This window comes from Salarias fasciatus, chromosome 19 (genome assembly GCF_902148845.1).
Source record: "Salarias fasciatus chromosome 19, fSalaFa1.1, whole genome shotgun sequence".
NCBI classification, from domain to species: domain Eukaryota; kingdom Metazoa; phylum Chordata; class Actinopteri; order Blenniiformes; family Blenniidae; genus Salarias; species Salarias fasciatus.
This window is the reverse complement of record NC_043763.1, coordinates 6,520,655-6,541,625: the sequence shown is the minus strand read 5'-3', so window position 1 is coordinate 6,541,625 and position 20,971 is coordinate 6,520,655. Positions and strand designations below refer to the sequence as shown.

The 20,971-nt window shown below is 43.6% G+C and overlaps 2 long non-coding RNA genes across 2 annotated transcripts; both read left to right on the top strand.

Annotated features, from left to right (window-relative positions):
- Positions 1-1,483: 1,483 nt before the first annotated feature.
- On the top strand, positions 1,484-3,348 carry LOC115407268 (uncharacterized). Its single transcript, XR_003933603.1, has 3 exons — positions 1,484-1,562; positions 2,504-2,572; positions 3,175-3,348. It is a non-coding gene; the product is annotated as an uncharacterized LOC115407268 (long non-coding RNA).
- A 14,406-nt stretch (positions 3,349-17,754) lies between these two features.
- On the top strand, positions 17,755-19,449 carry LOC115407264 (uncharacterized). The gene is made up of 3 exons (XR_003933600.1): positions 17,755-17,870; positions 18,694-18,765; positions 19,124-19,449. It is a non-coding gene; the product is annotated as an uncharacterized LOC115407264 (long non-coding RNA).
- Positions 19,450-20,971: the final 1,522 nt, after the last annotated feature.

Sequence of the window (20,971 nt, the reverse complement as noted above, 5' to 3'; positions counted from 1 at the left end):
AAGTAGAGAGAGACCTTTAGCTCATGCCACAGATAATGAATGATCCGTTTCACCCCGGGTGTGTCTATGACAACTGAACGTGGATCGTTTTATTTACAGGTCCTTTTAATATGATTGTTTTTAGTCAGATGGAGGAAAACAAAAAAAAAACCTCACCCATGTGTAATGTAATCATTTTGCACCCGCAATATGTCTCATCAAACCTGCAACCGTCGCGCAGTGTTTTTGCGTCTAAATTTAAAATGTTGAAAGGCAGGTGCACAACAGGCACAGCGTTACACACAGAGGGCTGTAGTCTGCTATTTGTATTCATACTCAGTGTGTATTATGAGAGACTGATCTGCTCCTCTCACACAATACAAGCAATCACACATCATATGAACTTGCTCTTTGGTGTGTTTAATCATGTTTATAATGTTTATGTGTAATGATCGTTATCTGTCTGAGTCTGTATATGTTTCTCAGCTTTTCACCCCTCAAACTCAGTATCTAACCTTGACAAAAGGGAAGGCAGGACCGAGTCTCTCTGAGCTGCTGCTCTCCTCCTTGAGGAGGACACCAGAAGCCACTGCAATGTTGACCATCATCTCTGGTTCAGACTGGAGCATCTTAAAGAATAACCACAACTTGACAAAGTGTTATAAATATGTAATGCAATTTTTAATGATTATTTTAAGTTAAGATGATAAAATGTTTTGTAACCCTGGTTTATTTGGAATTCTTGGATTCTGCTTTCAGTACTGCTGAATATCAGGATGACTTCGTCCCAAAGTATCAAGATTCGGTGCAGAACCCTTCAGCTCATCTGAACACCATCTTCAGGTGCAGGGCTGTAACTGGCAGCTTTTAAAGCAGTTTTCCTGAGGTTTGTGTGGGCAATTCCCTTTAATCTGGATTACAGCTGGATTACAGTTGACCCACAGCACAACCACTTTTGTGGGGCTTTTTTTTTTTTTTTTTTTTAGAATTTCAATCCATTCAAGTTAAGACAAGAGAGTCTCCAAGGCAACAACACTTCAATATTTCAAAAACAAAAGTGTAGGAGTCAATAAACAACAAATGCCTCAATATGAATATGTCTTCAGTTAAATTGTCATTTTTGCACACTGTCCACTTGAAAAATTCCTTTTTGAACATAGATGACTAATTTACTTTCAGGGAGTAATGAACAATTTTACAATTGAAGCAATTTAACAGTCTCTCTACTTCAGTGTGAGAGACCCTCTTTTGAAATACACTCCACTGCAGTCAAACTCTGGAACCCGGACTGATAAAATGTTTCTTTCGTTCTGTTACATCTTCCTTACATTATAAACCTGGAGATTACAGAGTTTTACACCTCCTGCTGTTCTTTCACTTGCATTTTACTGGAAACAGCCAACTTCTGAGAAGGGTTGAGCTGCGAGTGGAGCCTCTCTGACCCCCTGAACGTTTCACACTATAAATACACGGGCTCTCTGCCAGACGGGCAGCAGATCATTCTGTCGTCTGTTTGCTGCTGCAGCTCATCTCATCTCGTCTCATCTCATCTCATCTCAGAATCCAAACAGCTACAATGCTCGGTAAGTGTTTTCCACAGATTCTTTTTTCACGCAAAAAAAATGCTCCCAAGAAGTACATTGAATATGTTCTGCCAGAAAGAGGGCAAGTACGGTCTGAGAGGTCGAAAGTACCGTGAAGATCAGTATTCAAGAACAACCTGAAAAAGCAGAACAGGTAGATGTGGAGTGAATATATGGAGCAGTTTAGATCAAGAGTCCAAGCTTTGTCAAAACTTCATTCACTTTAAAAAGGTTTTTAAAGAACTGACATTACTCGAAAAGTAACATGAAAATGAAAATATTGTACCTGAGGTTTACACTGCAGATAATTATGCGCAGTCACATGGTGTTCCCCGACAGGCAGCTGTCTGACAAAGTGTTGTTTTTTTTTATTACATTATTTTATTTTCTGGCTTCTCATAATTTGATCGATCATAAATGGGTAATATACTTGGAATGTGTTTTTCTGCGTTCAAACATTTGTGATACATTCAGTGTGTTTGTATGAACTTATGCTTAATGCCAAGGCTATACAGTCACATGTGTTAATTTATGTGGTTTATGGTAAATTAAATGTAGTTGTTACTGGATTTCAATGATTGGGACAACTTTCACAATAAAAAATGAAAAAAGTGTCTGAAGCCATGAAAATCTCTTTGATATGTCTACCTTTTTCCAAGGTTTTTTTTTTTTTTTTTTTAATTAATCTGACTGTTCAGCAATTATACTGTGTGCAAATGTTTGACACACTGGTGAAAATCAGGTTAAGTATTATTTTTGAATTATTTGTTTTTAAAAGTAGAACTATAAAAACAATAATAACCAGGGGGTAGAAAATTTCTAGTTATTACAATATCAGCATGTGCAAGACACCTGTTCGTCAATGAAGCAACAGCAGTGTTTGTGAGCAATGTATGATAATACAAAGATGTGTTGTCTGTCCTTTTCCTCTCCATGTGCAGTGGGTTTATTCCTGTACATAGGACTGGTTGGTGGCCCTGCTGTGATGACCACTGGAGGAGCGGCCACAGGTACTCTCATTTCATTGCATGTTCATCCTGCAGTTTATAGAGTCATCCAATGTGTGTGAATGGTGCATCATGGTGTGTGTGTGTGTGTGTGTGTGTGTGTGTGTGTGTGTGTGTGTGTGTGTGTGTGTGTGTGTGTGTGTGTGTGTGTGTGTTTTGACATTATAAAGCAGTTTGACAGTGAAGCAGTCATATGTCTACAAAAGTAAACTTGTTGGTTCAGTACCGACGCGCCCGGCCTATCTGCAGGTCGGAGGGGGGAAGAGGACGTTGCGTCAGCACGGCGTATGAATTTGCACGTAACAGTCAAATCAACAACGTGTAACAGAAAAAACTTCACAGTTTCGACACAAGCTTTGAAAATCTCAGTCGAGTTTTAGAGCCCACTGTGACCCACCTGTTCTAGGGGTCCATTTCCAATCTCACACCGGCTCATGTGCTGCAGGCATGATGTTCACTCCAGCAGTGGCCAAAGGAGGAGGAGGAGTGGCTGCTGGACGTCTGGTGGCTGCTCTGCTGTCAGCACTTAAAGAAGAAAAAAGCATGACTGGAATAACATTCATCCAGACATTTAAATAACCTTCTCCATTGTGCTCTGATTGCAGGTGTGGCTGTAGCGACTGCCACTGGAGCTACAGTTGCCGCGACTGTCGCACAAGCGATAACAACTGTGGCTGCCATCGTGTTATGAATAAATCATGGCTCCTTTTGTCGAAACTGACAATCCTGTTGCACAATGTCTTAGAAATCTGCAATGACATCTCAGTGTTTCAGTGTGATTCTTGCTCCATCGTTCAGCTTATTAAAGAAAAAAGTCTGAACAAAGTGTTCATGGTCATTTTGTCTTTTGCAGGAGAAGCTTAATGGGTCTGACAAGTTTGTGAAGGGTTTTTTTTTTCTTTTTCTGATATTACAGTTGACGGAAAAACACCTAACATTCACACATCCACATGCAATGAAAAGTTTCTGTTCCATCTCCAGCTTCAGCGTCCATGTTGAGGAGGGATCACACATTATATACGCCCGTCTTTACTGCCATTATTTCCATTTTAGCACCGGAAGACAAATAATGGGTAGCTACCTCCAGACAGTTCCGGCTCACTGAGCGTTAACGTAAAGTGTCAAGTTACACCACAACGAAAGAGGACATTTTATGACATTCAAGTGGATATTTACATTACATGATATAGAAGGTTCAACTTACCATAGTAACACACTAGAAAACTAATATAACATAAATCATGTGGATAACATAAATCCAATAAAGGGCAACTTGAAAATACAACTCTCTATTAGAGCATTAAACTCAACAGTTTTCTACCCTGTAGGCTGCTTTCCTCTCAAATAATGACACATTCCAGGCACTACATGGCGAAATAGCATCATCACATCTGAAGAATTTACAGCTAATTAAAGATAGAAGTTTGAACAAAGTGTTCACAGTCATTCTGTCATTTTCAGCAGGTGTGACGATGCAGAAGAAGCTTAACGGGTCAAGTTTGGTAATGTTGTTGTTGTTTTTTTTATATGACAGATAACAAAAATCTCACGCCCCATCCGTCCACCACTCCTGAACAAGACCCCTAGATCCTCGGTTCTCAAACTGTGGTAAGCGTACCACTGGTGGTACGTGAGCTCCCTCTAGTGGTACACAGGGGAAGCACAGAAATATATATTCTCTGAAAATTAGTTAAAGGTGGAATACAACATTTTCTCGAAAAGACGAAGCCCCACGTCTGTTACTCACTTTTTGAACAACGCGCATGCGCCAGACCATCCGCCCGGCTCTCCTGCTTCTCCCAGAAAACGCGGAAGTGTACGAGCGCGATCTCCTCTTCTCCGGCGTGCACGGCTCTGTACAGTTTCTGCGATCCGCCTCGCTCATAAATAAAGCTTTTTTTTTTCCAAAACAGCTACAGTTTCATTATGTCAGACTCGCCATCGGTAAGTACTAGCTCAGAAGCTCACCGGCTACATAAACACTCTGAATGCGCATGCGCAAAAGGGAGAAGCTGATTGGGCGCAAGCAAGTAGAACCGCCTTACGAAAGCAGCTCGTCAGAATGATTGACAAACAGACCCACCAATTATTTAGGTGATCCACCCGGAAATCAAAATGTTGTATTACACCTTTAAGTCAAAACGTTCATAAAGAAATATCACCACAAAAATGCATAATTTAAAATTAAAATGCATCAACTCAATTGTAATTCACATTAGGTTTTGTATTTATTTATCCTTTAGAAAACAGTTTGTTACGATTAATGGTGTCAAATCCCCTGCTCTGGATGTCCCTGTAGGAGTGCCGCAAGGGTCAATACTTGGTCCACTGTTGTTCTCCTTAAATATAAATGATCTGCCAAATACATGTGCTGAAGTGGACTTTCAAATGTATGCAGATGATGCAGTTGTCTTCACACATGCAAAAACTCCTAATGAGTCTTCTTCCATCCTGACCTCGGCTATGGAACAGATAAATCAATGGCTTTTTAAATCTTGCCTGTTGCTCAATAGTAAATAAAACGTTCTGCATGATGTTCTCCAAACAGTCTTTAAACATTACCCAGTCTGGTGTATTTTTAAGAGGTGAAGAACTAGAAATTGTTCCTGATTTTAAGTACTTAGCTGTGATTCTTGACTCAACACTCAGTTTTAAAAAACATGTCAAGAACCTATCAAACACAGCCACGTTTAATCTACGAAATTTCAGGCAGATTCGTCAATATATAATGCTTGGAGCCGCAAAAATGTTCTTACATTCAGTGATTTTGTTACACATTGAATACTGTATCACATGCTGGTCGTTGATGAGTGTGGGTACTTCAATATCTATAGAATCTCTTTACAAAAATTCATTAAAAGTTTTTGACAAAAAGCCAAGATCCCACCATATCTGTGATGTTTTACAAAAGCACAACTTCCTGAGTTTAGAGAATTATAAGCATTTCAAATCATCGTGTATAAAGTGTTTCATGGACTGGCACCCCCTCCACTGTTGGACTATTTTAAAAAACAGACTGGTGCAAGGACGCGTTCCACCTCTAGGGGCGACTGTGAGGTGCCATTCAGAGGAACTGCTTTTGGACAAAATGCTCTGTCTGTGAAGGCCAGTAAGATCTGGAACAGTCTCCCCCTCACTGTCAGAGAATGCTTCACTTTTCTTCTTTTCAGAGCTCAGCTCAAAGTGTGGCTTAAAGCAAACCAGTCTTGTAATCACTGATTCTATTTTTAACATGTTTTCTTTTGTACTAATTGTGTTCCTTTTTTCTCTTATCTGCCTAGGGACTACGGATGTAAATTAGCCTTGTGGCTATAATCCGGCATATTTACGCCTGTTTTGTTTTGGCAATGCAGATGTTTGTTAATGTGCACTGTCCCTATCAAATAAATAAATAAAAAAAATAAAAAATAAAAAATAAAAGTTTTTACCACTGGTGGCGCGTGAGCTCCCTGGAAACAGCGTGAGATTTCCTTCGTCAACATGACTCAGCATTAGCAAGTTAGTGAGACCAGAGAGCTTCTCTTGATCCGTGGGGAAGAGGAGATTCGTCTACAGGTAACGGGGACTGTGTTCCGCTGCATTGTTTACTTTCGTTGTGCTCCGTCGCGCTGATGATGTCATCAACGTGGGACACCATCAGCGGGGGAAAACGCAGCGGTGCAGGTCACCAGCAGGCGGCTAGACCCGGGTCTGCAGGCAGTGGGAAAGGAGTTACAAAAGCCGATTGTTAGCGGGTCGAAAACACGGGTCGACCCTCTAGTTGCAGTGGGAAAAGGGTTTAAGTGAGAGGGAGGGTTGCCCCTTTGTGTGTGACAGTTGTGTGGTTTTGATGCCAGGTCTAGTGTTATGCCTGTGCTAACTGTGACAGACAGAATTAACCAAAAACATAAAGACCAAGAATATTAGAACTATGCCTGCTTCCTGTATGTGTTGTCTTTAGTTGAACAGAGTAGACTGTTTTTTTTGTTTTTTTTTACTTTTGTCATAATGGTGGTACTTGGAAAGCCTAATATTTTCTGAAGTGGTACTTTGTTTAAAAAGTTTGAGAAACACTGCACTAGATACTTAAACTCCTCCACTTGGGCCGGAGTCTCTCCACCGAGCGTCTGCAGTGATGCGGTGGTTGTATCGGTCCGTTGTGGTGAAGAAGGAGCTGAGCTGCAAGGCAGAGCTCTCGATTTACCAATCAATCTACGTTCCCACCCTCACCTATATGGTCATGAGCTTTGGGTCATGACCGAAAGGACAAGATTCCAGATACAAGCTGCTGAAATGAGTTTCCCCCGTATTGTGGCTGGGTGCTCCCTTAGAAATAGGGTGAGGAGCTCAGTCACCAGGGAGGAGCTCGGACTACAGCCACTACTCCTCCACATCGAGAGGAGCCAGCTGAGGTGGCTCAGGCACCACTTTAGGATATTCCTTGGACGCCTCCCTGGGGAGGTGTTCCGGGCATGTCCCACCGGGAGGAGACCCCGGGGAAGACCTAGGACACGCTGGAGAGTCTCGGCTGGCCTGGGAACGCCTTGGAATCCTCCCGGAAGAGCTGGGGAAGTGTCTGGGGACAGGGAAGTCTGGGCATCTCTGCTTAGACTGCTGCCCCTGTGACCCGGTCCCAAATAAGGGGTGGAAAATGGATGGATGGATGGATGAAGATGACAAAAAAAAATATCTAGCATGCATGTACATGCTCTGAAAAGATAAGCGTGTTCCACCCCATTGCTGTCCTCTCAAGCAGTGATGCATTTAAAGCAACTCTTCACTACGGCCTATATCCGGAGCGCAAACAATGTTATTAAAACCAACTGACAACATCCAAGTGCTGCAAGGCTGCTTTTACTCCATGGACTGGCTACACGGATGGCCTCCACATCCCCTCCAACAATATGGATGAGCAAGTTTACACCATCACAGCCTACATAGATTTCTTTGTGGATAACACAAACAAATAAAATTTGATTTGTTTTGACACGGGTTGAAATAGCATCATTGCAGGCAGCGGCGTAGCTGGGTTGTATTCCACATGAGTTTTCAAATGTGTCAAAAGGGCCTGCATGTTTGACCCGCCGCATTGCACACAAGAATAGAGGACATAAAAAAAGCCAAAAAAGTGCAGTAAATAATAATAAACTAATCATGAGTTAACAAATGTATGGGAAACACTTATAAGTGCAAACATATAGCCCATTACATGTGGACCATTACTGTTTACTGTCACGGTGCGAGGATGGAAGGACCCACACGCAGGCAGCACAGGCAGACTTGAGCTTGTTTATTAGCAGGAACACAGGAACACAGGGCAAGCTGAGCTGAGGTGCAGGCAGTTACACAGAAGCATGCGGACAAACCCACAACGCACCGACAAGGACAAGTGAGGGAAGCAGGCTTAAATAGGGTAGACACAGGTGAGGCACATTAGGGCAATAAGGCAGGTGACCAGGCAGGAGAACATGAGGAACAGACAAGCAGGTGAGAAAGGGCATGCAAAACTGGGCAAACAAAACTAAAACCGGCCCAGAGCACCCCCACATGGCCAGAGGGGCACAGGGCATAACAGTTTACAACCACTTTTTATCGGTTTAATCCTATTCAAGAGTAACAAGATCCTTTGTGTGACTACATTTACATGAATTCAATATTCAGGTTAAGGTCATTATTTCGGTTTCTCAAACATTTGGAACAACCCGTTTACATGCTTAAACAGACAAAGTGACTCCTGTTTACATGATCAAACCACGGCGCACAGAAGACATCATGACTACATTTGCACTTCATGCCACTAGGTGTGCTGTTTGCATGTTGCAATTTGCAGGGAAATAATTTAGTGTACTGAGAGACTTTCATCATCTTGAGCTTGTACCTAACAAGTCATGTGATCAACAAGTGGCTTGAAATCTCTATGGGTTTCTCCACCCGGCAATCATTTTTTGTATGCAATTATTTATATTATGTGAAGATTTTTTTCAAATGTATTTCAACTCCAACCACGAATGCAGTCAGATTAAGGGCCAATCCCAATTCTACCCCTTTCCCCTACCCCTCAGCCCTTGGCCCTACCCCTATCACTCTCCTACCCCTTTTGGAATAGGGCTGAGGGCTAGGGCTATCTTTGCAGCACTATGAATTGGGATACCCCTTGGCCCTTTAAGCCCCACCGCGCTCCTATAACAACAAAAAATTATGGATATTAGAAATGATAGAAATTACTTTTATTTTTTAATAATGGTATTATTATTTACCTTATATTTATTTTTGAGGTTGTCTCATTTTTTTTGAAGCTTGCTGGGCTGTAATTTCCCCTTCCAAGCCATTTTCTTTTATGAATTTCTTAAAGTAATACATATATGTTTATATAAACACGTTTTATTACTAACATATTAGAGCTTAGACGAATAATATAATTTACTCCCAATGTGTTTTGGCGCTGTATTTTGATTTCAAAAACTTTTCTTCATTTTCACCTCTAAACTGAATCAGAAGTCGGGTTTCATCGGGGGTCCCTGTGTCAAACATATTACGTTGTCAAACATATTACGTTAAAAACGTAATAAAAGATGACGTTAATACAGCAGTTAGTGCTCTTCAGAAGTTACAAATTTACGATTGGAAACGGTGCTACGCAGCGCTAAAACGTTAATCCATGACTGGGACACTGTCACAATAGTATATCTATAAATTCAGTGAAGCAAATACACTTTTTATAGCTTTTTAAATAGTATACAGAAAGCAAGCTTACGTTTGTGCGACTCCGTGGTGGGCGCCATGTTGTTTTTTTCTGGCCAATGTGAAACTCCGCCTACCCCTATTGAGAATAGGGAGCATCGATGCAGACTTCGCTGAAAGGGGTGAAATAGCCCTTCCCCTTTCCCCTACCCCTATTCAAAAAGTAGAATTGGGATGGCCCTTAAGCCTTGTGAACGCACATATCATAGGGGTAGGGGTAAGGGGTAGGGGTAAGGGGTAGAATTGGGATTGGCCCTAATTCTAAACTAGAATTTGGCACTCAGAGAGCGAATACCTCCGCCACAGCTCAAATTAGCCACCAACAACCATAAGAACACCATATATAATCATACAACATTGTGATCGGGGGTGTGATCAGAGCGGAGCATTCCGGCGTGTGGTGCCTCTGTCTGTTGCCGTGTCACCCTCTCTCCTTGTGTGTGTGTGTGTGTGTGTGTGTCTGTGTGTGTGTCTGTGTGTGTGTTTATCTGAAAAGGAAAACCGAAAAGCAACATAATTTATGTTATGTTATGTTTACTTGATTTTAATTTGAAAATGGACCGGATTCTCTCCTATTTTCCGTTCCCGACTTCCTGTGTGGTGCGATCTGCTCTGTCCAGCTTTACAACTGGCGGTCCACGGCGCGCAGCTCGCGGAGAAAATAGAGAGGAGCGGAGCGCCCGCAGTCCACAGCGCGAGCCGCTACGCACGCGGCGGTCCCCCGCGCCTCCTGTATGAACCGTCAGAGAGGTCAACGGGGGCGCCGATCTGACAGTCGGTGCGCAACGCTTCCACTTCCGTGTCGGAAGCGGCACGTCCTGTGTGAACCAGGCGTTTGACCCCCACTGTCGGCGGGCCTGCCCAACTATGTGTCACTCCCTATCTGTCAATGATAAAGAATCATTTAAAAAATTCCTAGATCCAGACAGTGACCCGGATCTTCACCAAAATTTAATGGATCCTAAGTTAGCCCAAGACCCACCTTTCCACAAAGTTTCATTGCAATCTGTCCATTACTTTTTCCTTGATCTTGCTAACAAACCAACCAACAAACCAACAAACCGACATGATTACATAACCTCCTGGTGGAGGTAATCAAAACTAGAATTTGGCACTCAGAGAGTGCAGACCTCCGCCACAGGTCAAATCAGTCACCAAGCCGTGCCGCATGCCACACGCCCCCTGTCGGCGGGCCTGCCCAGCTATGTGAAAGACTGCCCTATCTCTCAATGATAAAGAATCTTTAAAGCTAGAGTAGACGATGTTGTCCAAAAGCACTTTTAGTCATACTGAGTGAAATGCTCCTTGCCCCCTGGGAGAAGTCAATACATTATGTGGACGGAAAAAGGTGCGGAAAAAATCTGACAACTGTAGCGGCCAAAGGACACTAAAAACTCCGACCAATCGGAAGGCGCGGACCGCTCTTCAGGAACCAATCAAATCCCTTCGCCGTTCTACCAGCCTCCTGCGCGTACATTTCAATGGCGTGCACTGGCCCTGGTTCAGTGCGCGCGCGCGTTGCCAAGGCGCTCTCGCCGCTCGCGGCTCACGTGAAAAATAGAACGAAGCGGAGCGGGCGCGCTGCGCTCCTATGCACGTTGTGTGCGGGCAGTCAGAAAGGCTAATAACATTGGAGGGGATCACAAACTCTGTGCGCGTGGCGCGCGCGCGGCGCTTCCGCATCCAGTGCGTTCGCTGCCAACGGGAGCTCCTCCAATGGGGTGGGAGCTGCGCGGAGCCTTGGGGAGAAGCTACATTCATGCTACATGCTAGTTTTCCAAGATCGTCGACCCAAGCTTTAAAAGATTCCTGGATCCAGACAGAGATCCGGATCATCTCCAAAATCTAATGGATTCTAAGTTAGCCCAATTTTATTTTTTCCATAATGTTGCTAACAAACAAACCAACAAACTGACGTGATTCCATAACCTCCTGGCGGAGGTAACGATGTGATTAATACCACAACACATTAACAAAACTGACAACACACCAGAAATATCCAGGGTGTATTTATTGGTTATGTCTTCAATGCATAACTGAGACATGCTTTGCATTTGTTGATATCTTGAAGCATCATCAGTTGTTGGATCTTTAAACCTGTCTGATCAGCATTATGGGCCATTTGGCACATGACATGCAACTGTACCGACCTCCAAATCAGCCTGAAGCCTTTAGTGCAGGGGTGGGGAATCCTGATCCTGGAGGGCCACAGCCCTGCATGTTTTCCATGTCTCCCTGCTTCAACACAGCTGAATCGAATCAAGATTCATGGCCAAGTCCAGCAGAAAGCCAGATAACGGGCCTCATTGCAATCAGCTGTGTTGAAGCAGGGAGACATGGAAAACATGCAGGGCTGCGGCCCTCCAGGACCAGGATTCCCCACCCCTGCTTTAGTGTAACACACCACAAGACAAGGGAGACCCCTGTGGAAGGCAAGGGAACACTGTACCCCACATCTAGGCCCCCACCACCACCCACAACGCCTACCCTCCCTGGGTAGTTAGCCTGGTGTGGAGCAGGCTAGCTGCAGAGAATAAATCACCATGGTGACTTGTCCGGGATGAACTTGGCCAGCTTTTGTGCAACCAACTTGAGGCTTACTTCGTCCAGGATAACCACAGGATCACCACAGGATAACAACAGTTTGCCGGCTTAACTCCTTATCCTGGTTTTGTGCAATACCCCCCAGGAGTGGGTTGGCTGGCCATGTGATCCCTCACACATCACTTCTGCCACTGCAGTAAAAAAAAAACAACATTCTGCATAAATACTTTCAGAACTTGTATCTGTGTCCTTACTTGAATAAAGTAAGTACTGAACTGGCTCCGAACTGGGTTCTTTTGACCTCTAATCCTCTTCAGCTATGTGGAACTGCTGGTTTATTGGATGTTGAGGAGTAATTCAAGTGCACTCTGAAAGAAAGGCTGGCGTCTGTCTCCCTATGCTGTGAAGAGGAATCACGAACACACAGCGTCTCAGCAGTTTCCCACTCGTTGGAGTGTTAGCAATTTTGACAGGCACAACATGTGCGAAACCCAAATTTGTATTTTTGTTGACTGGTCAACTTCGATTGCACTCAGATGGGTGAAGCTGCACACCAGGGGGAGGCATCAACAGTTTCCGCTTGGCACAGTGATAAATTAGTGCCAAAACACATTGGGCAAGGTGCACGCCAGCTGGAACCACGTCTATTCTCCGCAGCCGGAGCGACCTGTGGTCTGGTGATAATTTGTCTGAGAGGCACAGTGTGCATACTTCACCAAAACCTCAACAGCAGGTTTCTAGAGTTTCAGTCACATTAAAAATACTCCAAATCACTCATGAAATCAATAAATGCCAGATTTTCCAGAACCGGCTCCCAGTTTTGCTCCTTCCTCTCATTTCATTGTAGTGTTTCAAAACTAAATGTCACTGATGACTGTTCCTCTTGTAGCTTATGTACTCTCTGTTTATACATGAAATGTACGTAGAAACAAGGAATTGTCTGTCCTATCTCCTTCTCTTTCTGTCCCCTCACCCCAACCGGAATAGCAGAAAGCCGCCACCTCTGAGCCTGGTTCTGCAAAGGTTTCTTCCTGAGGGGAGTTTTTTCCTTTCCATAGTTGCTTATGCTTGTTTATGTGGATCTGTTGGGTTTTCTCTGTAAAAGTGTCTAGTGATGACTATGTTGTAACTGGCACTTTATAAATAAAGCTGAATTGAATTGAATTGAATTGAATTCAGCCGCCTCATTTATCAACACCCGATCATTCAAAAGCTGAGATCGGTGAGGTACGAAAGTTTCGTTAATGCCTCGCGAGCCCCATCATACGATGAGCTCACCGCTCAAATTTACACCCGTTTGAAAGATCGTTTGATAAATGAGGGCCAGGGTGTCTGAATCTGCTACCTTTTCTTGTTGAAATCACTGCATGAAGATTGAGGGAATTTCTCCTTTCATGTCAGAACAGTAAATGATGAGAATGTTTAGTGAAAGCAGTGCAACAGCAAAATCCTAATGGAAGCAAGCAGGAACCGTCTGTTCATAATCTGTGTCGGAAGCATTTCATTGAGGGTAGGATACAATTTATTTTATTCTTTCAAGTTGCCTGATCAATTTATAAACAGCACTGTTGTAAAATATAGCCAGGTTATTTCCAACCACTCTAACGTGTGTGTGTGTGTGTGTGTGTGTGTGTGTTCCATATATTAAATTACAGTGACATACAGTATATGCATATTCACTAAACATGTACAGAGACAACACTGAAAACAGAAGAAGTGGTGATGGTTCACTTTGCAGTCTCCAGTGAACAGCACCACCACAGGAGGGCGACACAGTCTCTACTTTCAAGGTCAGACCTTTCTGTTTAGTGAAGCTTACAGTTCGGCTGGTTCAGGCCTTCCTGGTGAAGCTACTATAAATTAAGACTGCTGGAGGAACTACACTGGGCTTCTCTTCTCTCCTTTCTCACTCCATATGTTTCACTACTACGTGCCATTGACCACTGTCTCTCTTCTAGTCTATGAACCCCCATCCCCTCTCCACCCCGACCTCCCTCCCTGTCCGTGATCTGAAGCCCCCTGCCCTGATCCACCTTCAGCAAGCAGAACAATCTGTCTGTCCTCTCCTTTTCTCTCTTTCCATCCCCTCTCCCCGGCTGGAATAGCAGAAAGCTGCCACCTCTGCTCCGACAGGACTGAAGAGGAATTTTTTGGGTGTAAATAATTCCTCCTAACTAAATAATAGATACTTCTGAGGCTCTCAAAAGATTAATGCAATCAGATTCATTTCAAATGAATGTGTTAATTGCCACAACACAACAATAACAAAACAGAAAAACAACACACTACACATATGCTGAGTGTATTTATTTATAAATACATGACTGAGACATGCAGGTGTGCTTTGCATTTTTTGATCTATTAAATGCATGCAACTGCACCGACCTCCAAAGCAGCCTGAATATGACGCGGCTGATCGTCAAAGAAGAGATGGGGCCTGATGTTGTCTCGAATGGGACCTTTTGGACTCAGGCCCAGAAAGAAGGCCTCATCAACCTCGAGATCCCAGGAGTGCAGGGAGTTTAAAGCTCTGTAGCCGTCACAGCCTGCATGCCGAGCAGTCACCAGATAGGTGCGAATGGGGCAGTTCTTTAAAGCGATACTTCAACATTTTGGCAAATTGGCCCATTTAGCGCAATTCCTTAGTCATTTCGAAAAGCATACTTACTTTTTTGTGAGGGCGAGCTGTTGTTTATTCAGAGGCGAGTCGGGGAAGGTTTTCGGGATGGACGCAATGGAAGTGAATGGTATTTTTGTTCCCCCTCTTCAAACTCATCAAATACACAATCCAACAACGCCAAAACACTTTGGTGGACACGTTATAATCCACACATTCACTACGCTGTGAAATATAAATGCGAATTTATGAGATTGAGTTGTTTATGCGAAGATTGCCAAGACGGAACTACTTACTAAACATGGCGTCTGGGCGTAGTGATTTCAAAAGAAAAAGTAGTTCCGAGTATTTGCTTCAGTGTCGTAACGCTACAATATTATTTGCTGGTGTTCCACAGCGTAGTGAATGTGCGGATTTTAACGTGTCCACCAAAGTGTTTTGGGGTTGTTGGATTGTGTGGATTGTGCAATTGATGAGTTTGACGAGGGGGAACAAAAATACCATTCACTTCCATTGTGTCGTCCCGAAAACCTTCCCCGAATCACCTCTGAACAAACAACAGCTCGCCCTCACAAAAAAAGTAAGTATGCTGTTCGAAATGACTAAGGAATTGCGCTAAATAGGCCAATTTGCCAAAATGTTGAAGTATCGCTATAACAGACCCTTATTATGCAGCTTCTTCTTCAGCTTCTCCAAGACCTCCAGGAACGCACAGAGCGGCCCCTGAGGGAAACCACACAATGTTCGTTACACAGAAGAGTTAAATGACGTCAAAATGAACAATGTGGATGTGCTATTTGACAAGCTGGAGTTGCTGAAATTATAGTGCACAAGATTTTTGACATATTCATAGCAATAATTCTCAGTGAACATGTCGGTGGTGAATTTGTATAATAATAATCCAAACCGAGTTCATGAGTTTTTCAACACTGTTTCTCTCGTGCTGTAAGTATCGCGTGAATCCAGTGTCTTGGAAAACACATTCAGATTCATTCGAGAAGAGCACACAAAGGCGACACGCAGCTGGTCTTTTGATACTTTTATTTCTTTTGGAGTGGGGATGAATGCAGCAGCTAACCCTAACCTGATGCAAAGACAGTGTGGAGGAGGGGCGTTGGTTTGCTCTCAGCTGCAGGAGAGAGGGAGGCAGGGAAGCGGCTCAGGGAGTGAGTGCAAAAAGTGCAGCAGATGTTGGCGATTGATTGATGACTGTCTTCCCTGCTAGAAGTAGTGTGCTGGACCGGCGCGTGGGGGGAGAGAGGAGCAGAGACTGGAGGAGCCAGTGTACGCAAGCCTGAAAAGGCTGGAGACTGGTACGAGCAGGACGGGAAATGCACGGTGTGGCGGGGGCTAGAGAAGCCCGCCGGACTGAAGTGTGGGGATTGGGCCCACTGACGTGCAATAAAGGAAGTTTGAACTCACTGACTGTGGAGTCACCTGTGTCTAGCCGACCCGCGGTGGCACTTGTGTGCTACAGACAGAAGATCACAGTAAGACAGTAAAGGTGACATGTAGTTGTATTTAACGATAAAATAGTGTACATTCTATTCTTGTCCATATTGATCTTACCTTGGTTCAGTACTTTTTTAACCAGAACTTCTGAGTCAGACAGGTACAGGGCAGTGTTCATCTTTTTCAATTCACCAACAAGATCTTCTCTCACATTCAAGACAGTAACGAGTTCTTCCAGCTCTGTGAATGTGAATCAGTCACAACATCACTGAACAGTCAGTCCCTTCCTTCCTTCCTTCCTGCCATCTACTGAGGAATAACTGCTTCCAGCTTTCAAACATGTTGTCTTTTTTATTGGGAGGCAACAAATAATCACAAAATGTCCCACAGAGTGAAGCTGAAGCCTTTAACTGATCAGCTGAGTCCTGAATGTAAGAGCAGGAATTAAAGATCCACCTGGAATCACTGATGGACGTCAGAGTGAAACTCACCATGGGTTCTGATGGCATTCTTTAGTGAATCTGATGGTTTTTCATCCAGGAGCATGACTTTAAACAGCTCCTCACTCTCAGGGTAGTTCTCTTTCAGCTTAGCATTCACTGCCGTTCAGAGCCTGAGACAAACACCAGAAAAACAAGCAGACATTTACTAGATCACTGGACTGGGAAATGATGTGTTACAAGAGAAATATTCCACATGCTCTCTCTGATTCTCTGTTACAGTCGCTATTTGTATTCAAGCTGAGTGTGTATTACACATGACAGATTGATCTGTTACACTCAGAGATCTTGCTCTCTGGTGCATTGAATCATGTTTATAATGTGTAATGATCGTTACCTGTCTGAGTCTGCAAATGTTTCTCAGCTTTTTGCCCCTCAAACTCAGTATCTAACCTTGACAAAAGGGAAGGCAGGACCGAGTCTCTCTGAGCTGCTGCTCTCCTCCTTGAGAAGGACACTGGAAGCCACTGCAATGTTAACCGCCATCTCTGGTTCAGACTGGAGCATCTTCAAGAATAATCACAACATGACAAAGTGTTATAAATACAAAATGCAACCCTGATGATGATTTTTTTAATTCAGTATGATAAAACCTTCTGTAACCCTGGTTCATTTGGAATTCTTGGATTCTGCTGTCAGGACTGTTAAAGATCACAATGACTTCGTCCCGAAGTATCAGAACACAATGCAGAACAGTGGCCAAAACCCTTCAGCTCATCTGAACACCACCTTCAGGTGCAGGGGTGTAACTGGCCGCTTTTAAAGCAGTTTTTCTGAGGTTTGTTGGGGTAATTCCTTTTAGCTGGATTACAGTTGACCCACACAGCACAACCACCTTTGCGGGGCTTTTTTTAGAATTTCAATCCATTCAGGTCAAGACAAGAGCGTCTCCCAGGCAACACTTCAATTTTTCTTTTTTTAAACAAAAGTGTAGGAGTCAATAAACAACAAATGCCTCAATATGAATATTACTTCATTTAAATTGCAATTTTTTGCACACTGTCCTTTTGAAAAAAAAAAAACCTCCTTTTTGAACATAGATTTTTTATTTACTTTCAGGAAGTAATGAACAAATTTACAGTTGAAGCAATTTAACAGTCTCCCTACTTCAGTGTGAGTGACTGTGAGGCTCTTTTGAAAAACACTCGACTGTAGTTAAACTTTGGGACCTGGCCTGATAAAATGTTTCTATCGTTCTGTTATATTTTCCATAACATTACAAACCTGGAGATTATAGGGTTTAACCCCTCCTGTTCTTTCACTTTCATTTTCCTGGAAACAGCCAACTTCTGAGAAGAGGTGAGCTGCGAGTGGAGCCTCACTGACGCCCCCTAGCGGTTCACACTATAAATATACAGGCGGTCTGCCAGACGGGCAGCAGATCATTCTGTCGTCTGTTTGCTGCTGAAGCTCATCGCATCTCGTCTCATCTCATCTCATCTCAGAACCCACACAGCTACAATGCTCCGTAAGTGTTTCCCACGGATTCTTTGTCCACTCAAAAAATGCTCCCAAAAGGTACATTGAATATGTTCTGCCAGAAAGAGGGCAAGTACAGTCTGAGAGGTCGACAGTACTGTGAAGATCAGTATTCAAGAACAACCTGAAAAAGCAGGAGTATAAGCAGATGTGGAGTGAATATATGGAGCAGTTTAGACCAAGAGTCCAAGCTCTGTCAAAACTTGACTTGCTTTAAAAAGGCTTATGAAGAATCCACATTACTCAAAAATAAAAATGAAAATGAAAATATTGTACCAGAGGTTTACACTGTAGATAATAATGCTTTGTCACATGGTTTTCCCCTTCAGGCAGCTGTCTGACAAAGCGTTGTTGTTTTTTAGTTTTTTCTCGGTTCTCATAATAAAGGCGTGTTAATTTATGTGCTTTATTGTAAATGAAATTAAGTTGGTAATGGATTTCAATGATCGGGACAACTTTCATAATGAAAAAAGAAGAAAGTGTCCGACGCCATGTAAATCTCTTTGGTTGAGTCAGATATGTCTACCTTTTTCTAATTTTTTTTTTTTTTTTTTTTTTTAATGAATCTGGCTTTTCAGCAATTATACTGTGTGCAGATGTTTGGCACACTGGTGAAAATCAGGTTAAGTATTATTTAGAAGTAGTTATTTAAAAAAAAATTGAACTATAATAATGATAACCAGAGGGTAGCAAATTTCCAGAATAGCAGAATGTGCAAGAAACCTATTCACCAATGAAGCAACAGCAGTATTAGTGTAAAATGTCTGCTATTAAAAAGATGTGTTTTCTGGCCTTTTCCTCTCCATGTGCAGTGGGTGCTTTGGCCTTCGTTGGTGCGGCAGTGGCAACCATTATATACCCCGCTTCTCCACTGGTGGCAGCAGGTACTGTAATTTCATTGCATGTGTTTCCTGCAGTTTATAGAGTCATCCAATGTGTCTGAATGGTGCTGTATGAATAAACTTGCTTTGCATTGCTTGGATTCACTTTAAAGCACCTTTCACACAATAGATTGTCTGAAGTTAAAGATTTGAAAGTGTGTCAGATTTCGACATCTTCATCATGATGCACTTCTGCGGGAACTTCCGATCAGAAACCTTAGAAACCTTTATCTCACAAAATGAACATCTGCTTGAACCTTTGTGTTAATATGCAGGTGACAACGTGTAATAAAAAAAGCATGACTGGAATAACATTCATCCATACATTTAAATAACCTTCTCCATCGTGCTCTGATTGCAGGTCTGACTGCACTGACTACCACTGGAGCTGCAACTGCCACTGGAGTTGCGGCTGCCACTGGAGTTGCGGCTGCCACTGGAGTTGCGGCTGCCACTGGAGTTGCGGCTGCCACCGTAGTTGCGGCTGCCACTGGAACTGCGACTACCACTGGAGCGATAGTGGCTGCCATCTTGTTATGAATAAATCATGGCTCCTTTTGTCGAAATTGACAATCCTGTTGCACAATGTCATTGAAATCTACAATGACATCTCAGTGTTTCAGCATAATGTTAATTTCCCTACACGATTCTTGCTCCATTGTTCAGCTTATTAAAGAAAAGAGTTTGAACAAAGTGTTCATGGTCATTTTGTCTTTTGCAGAAGAAGCTTAATAGGCCTGACAAGTTTCTGAATGGTTTTTTTGAATGCTATTTTTTCTTTTTCTGATACTACAGTTGACAGAAAAACGTCTTGCACACATACACACATCCACGTGCAGTGAAATTTGGCAAATACATGGCTTGCTGCCTGTTGTACTGTGGAGACATGGTGCCCAAAGATGTGAACACCGCCATCGCCACCATCAAAACCAAACGCACCATCCAGTTTGTGGACTGGTGCCCCACTGGTTTCAAGGTGAGCATCAACGACCAGCCCCCCACTGTGGCTCCTGGTGCTGATCTGGCTAAGGTGCAGAGGGCTGTGTGCATGCTGAGCAACACCACTACCATTGCAGAGGCCTGGGCTCGGCTTGACCACAAGTTTGACCTGATGTAAGTGTGCCTTTGTGCACTGGTACGTGGGTGAGGGTATGTAGGACGGAGAGTTCTCTGAGGGCAGAGAGGACATGGCCGCTCTGGAGTAGGATTATGAGGAGGTTGGCGTCGACTCTGTTGACGGTGAGGGAGAGGAGGAAGGAGTAGAGTATTACAGCAACACTAAGGAAGTTTCAGTTTTTGTAGATTTTGGCGGCGCCAGTGGACAAAAGCGGTAGTGTTTTGCCTGAAGGAATACTGCAGTTCCCATGAGGACTCGTGCGTGGCGTGGTAAAATGCTGCTCCCAGTGGCGTGCTGTCGGACTGAACTCGCCTACATTTGTTTCCAGTGGCTGTGTGAAGGATGGATAACGACGAGGTAATGAATCTAATGGTGGCTAAACAATGTTATATCATGATGTGACGCATGCCGTAAAGCAGTGAGCACATTTGGAGTTTTTTAGTGTGCAGGGTTCCTACCACCCTCCTCACAGTTGCTTAGTCCAAGTGAAAGCAATACTGACGCCTTCAGCCCGCGACAGAGGGGTCATTCAACTAGTTGTAAGTCGATGTATCATCACAAAAGATATTAAAATTAGTGCTGAGCAACGATTACATTTCTTAAAGCTAGGGTCGGCAATCTTGGAAAACTAGCATGTAGCACGAATGAAGTATCTGCCAAAGCTCCGCCCAGCTCCCACCCCATTGGAGGAGCTCCCGTTGGAAGCGAACGCACTGGACGTGGAAGCGCCGCACGCACGGAGTTTGTGATCACCTCCAATGTTATTAACCTTTCTGACTGCCCGCACACAACGCGCATAGGAGCGCAGCACGCCCGCTCCGCTTCCTTCTATTTTTCACGTGCGCGCACTGAACCAGGGCCAATGCACGCCATTGAAATGTACACGCAGGGGGCTGGTAGAACGGCGAAGGGATTTGATTGGTTCCTGAAAACCGATCCGCGCCTTACGATTGGTCGGAGTTTTTAACTGTCCTTTGGCCGCTACAGTTGTCAGATTTTTTCCGCACCTTTTTCCGTCCACATAATGTATTGACTTCTCCCAGGGGGCAAGGAGCATTTCACTCAGTATGACTAAAAGTGCTTTTGGACAAC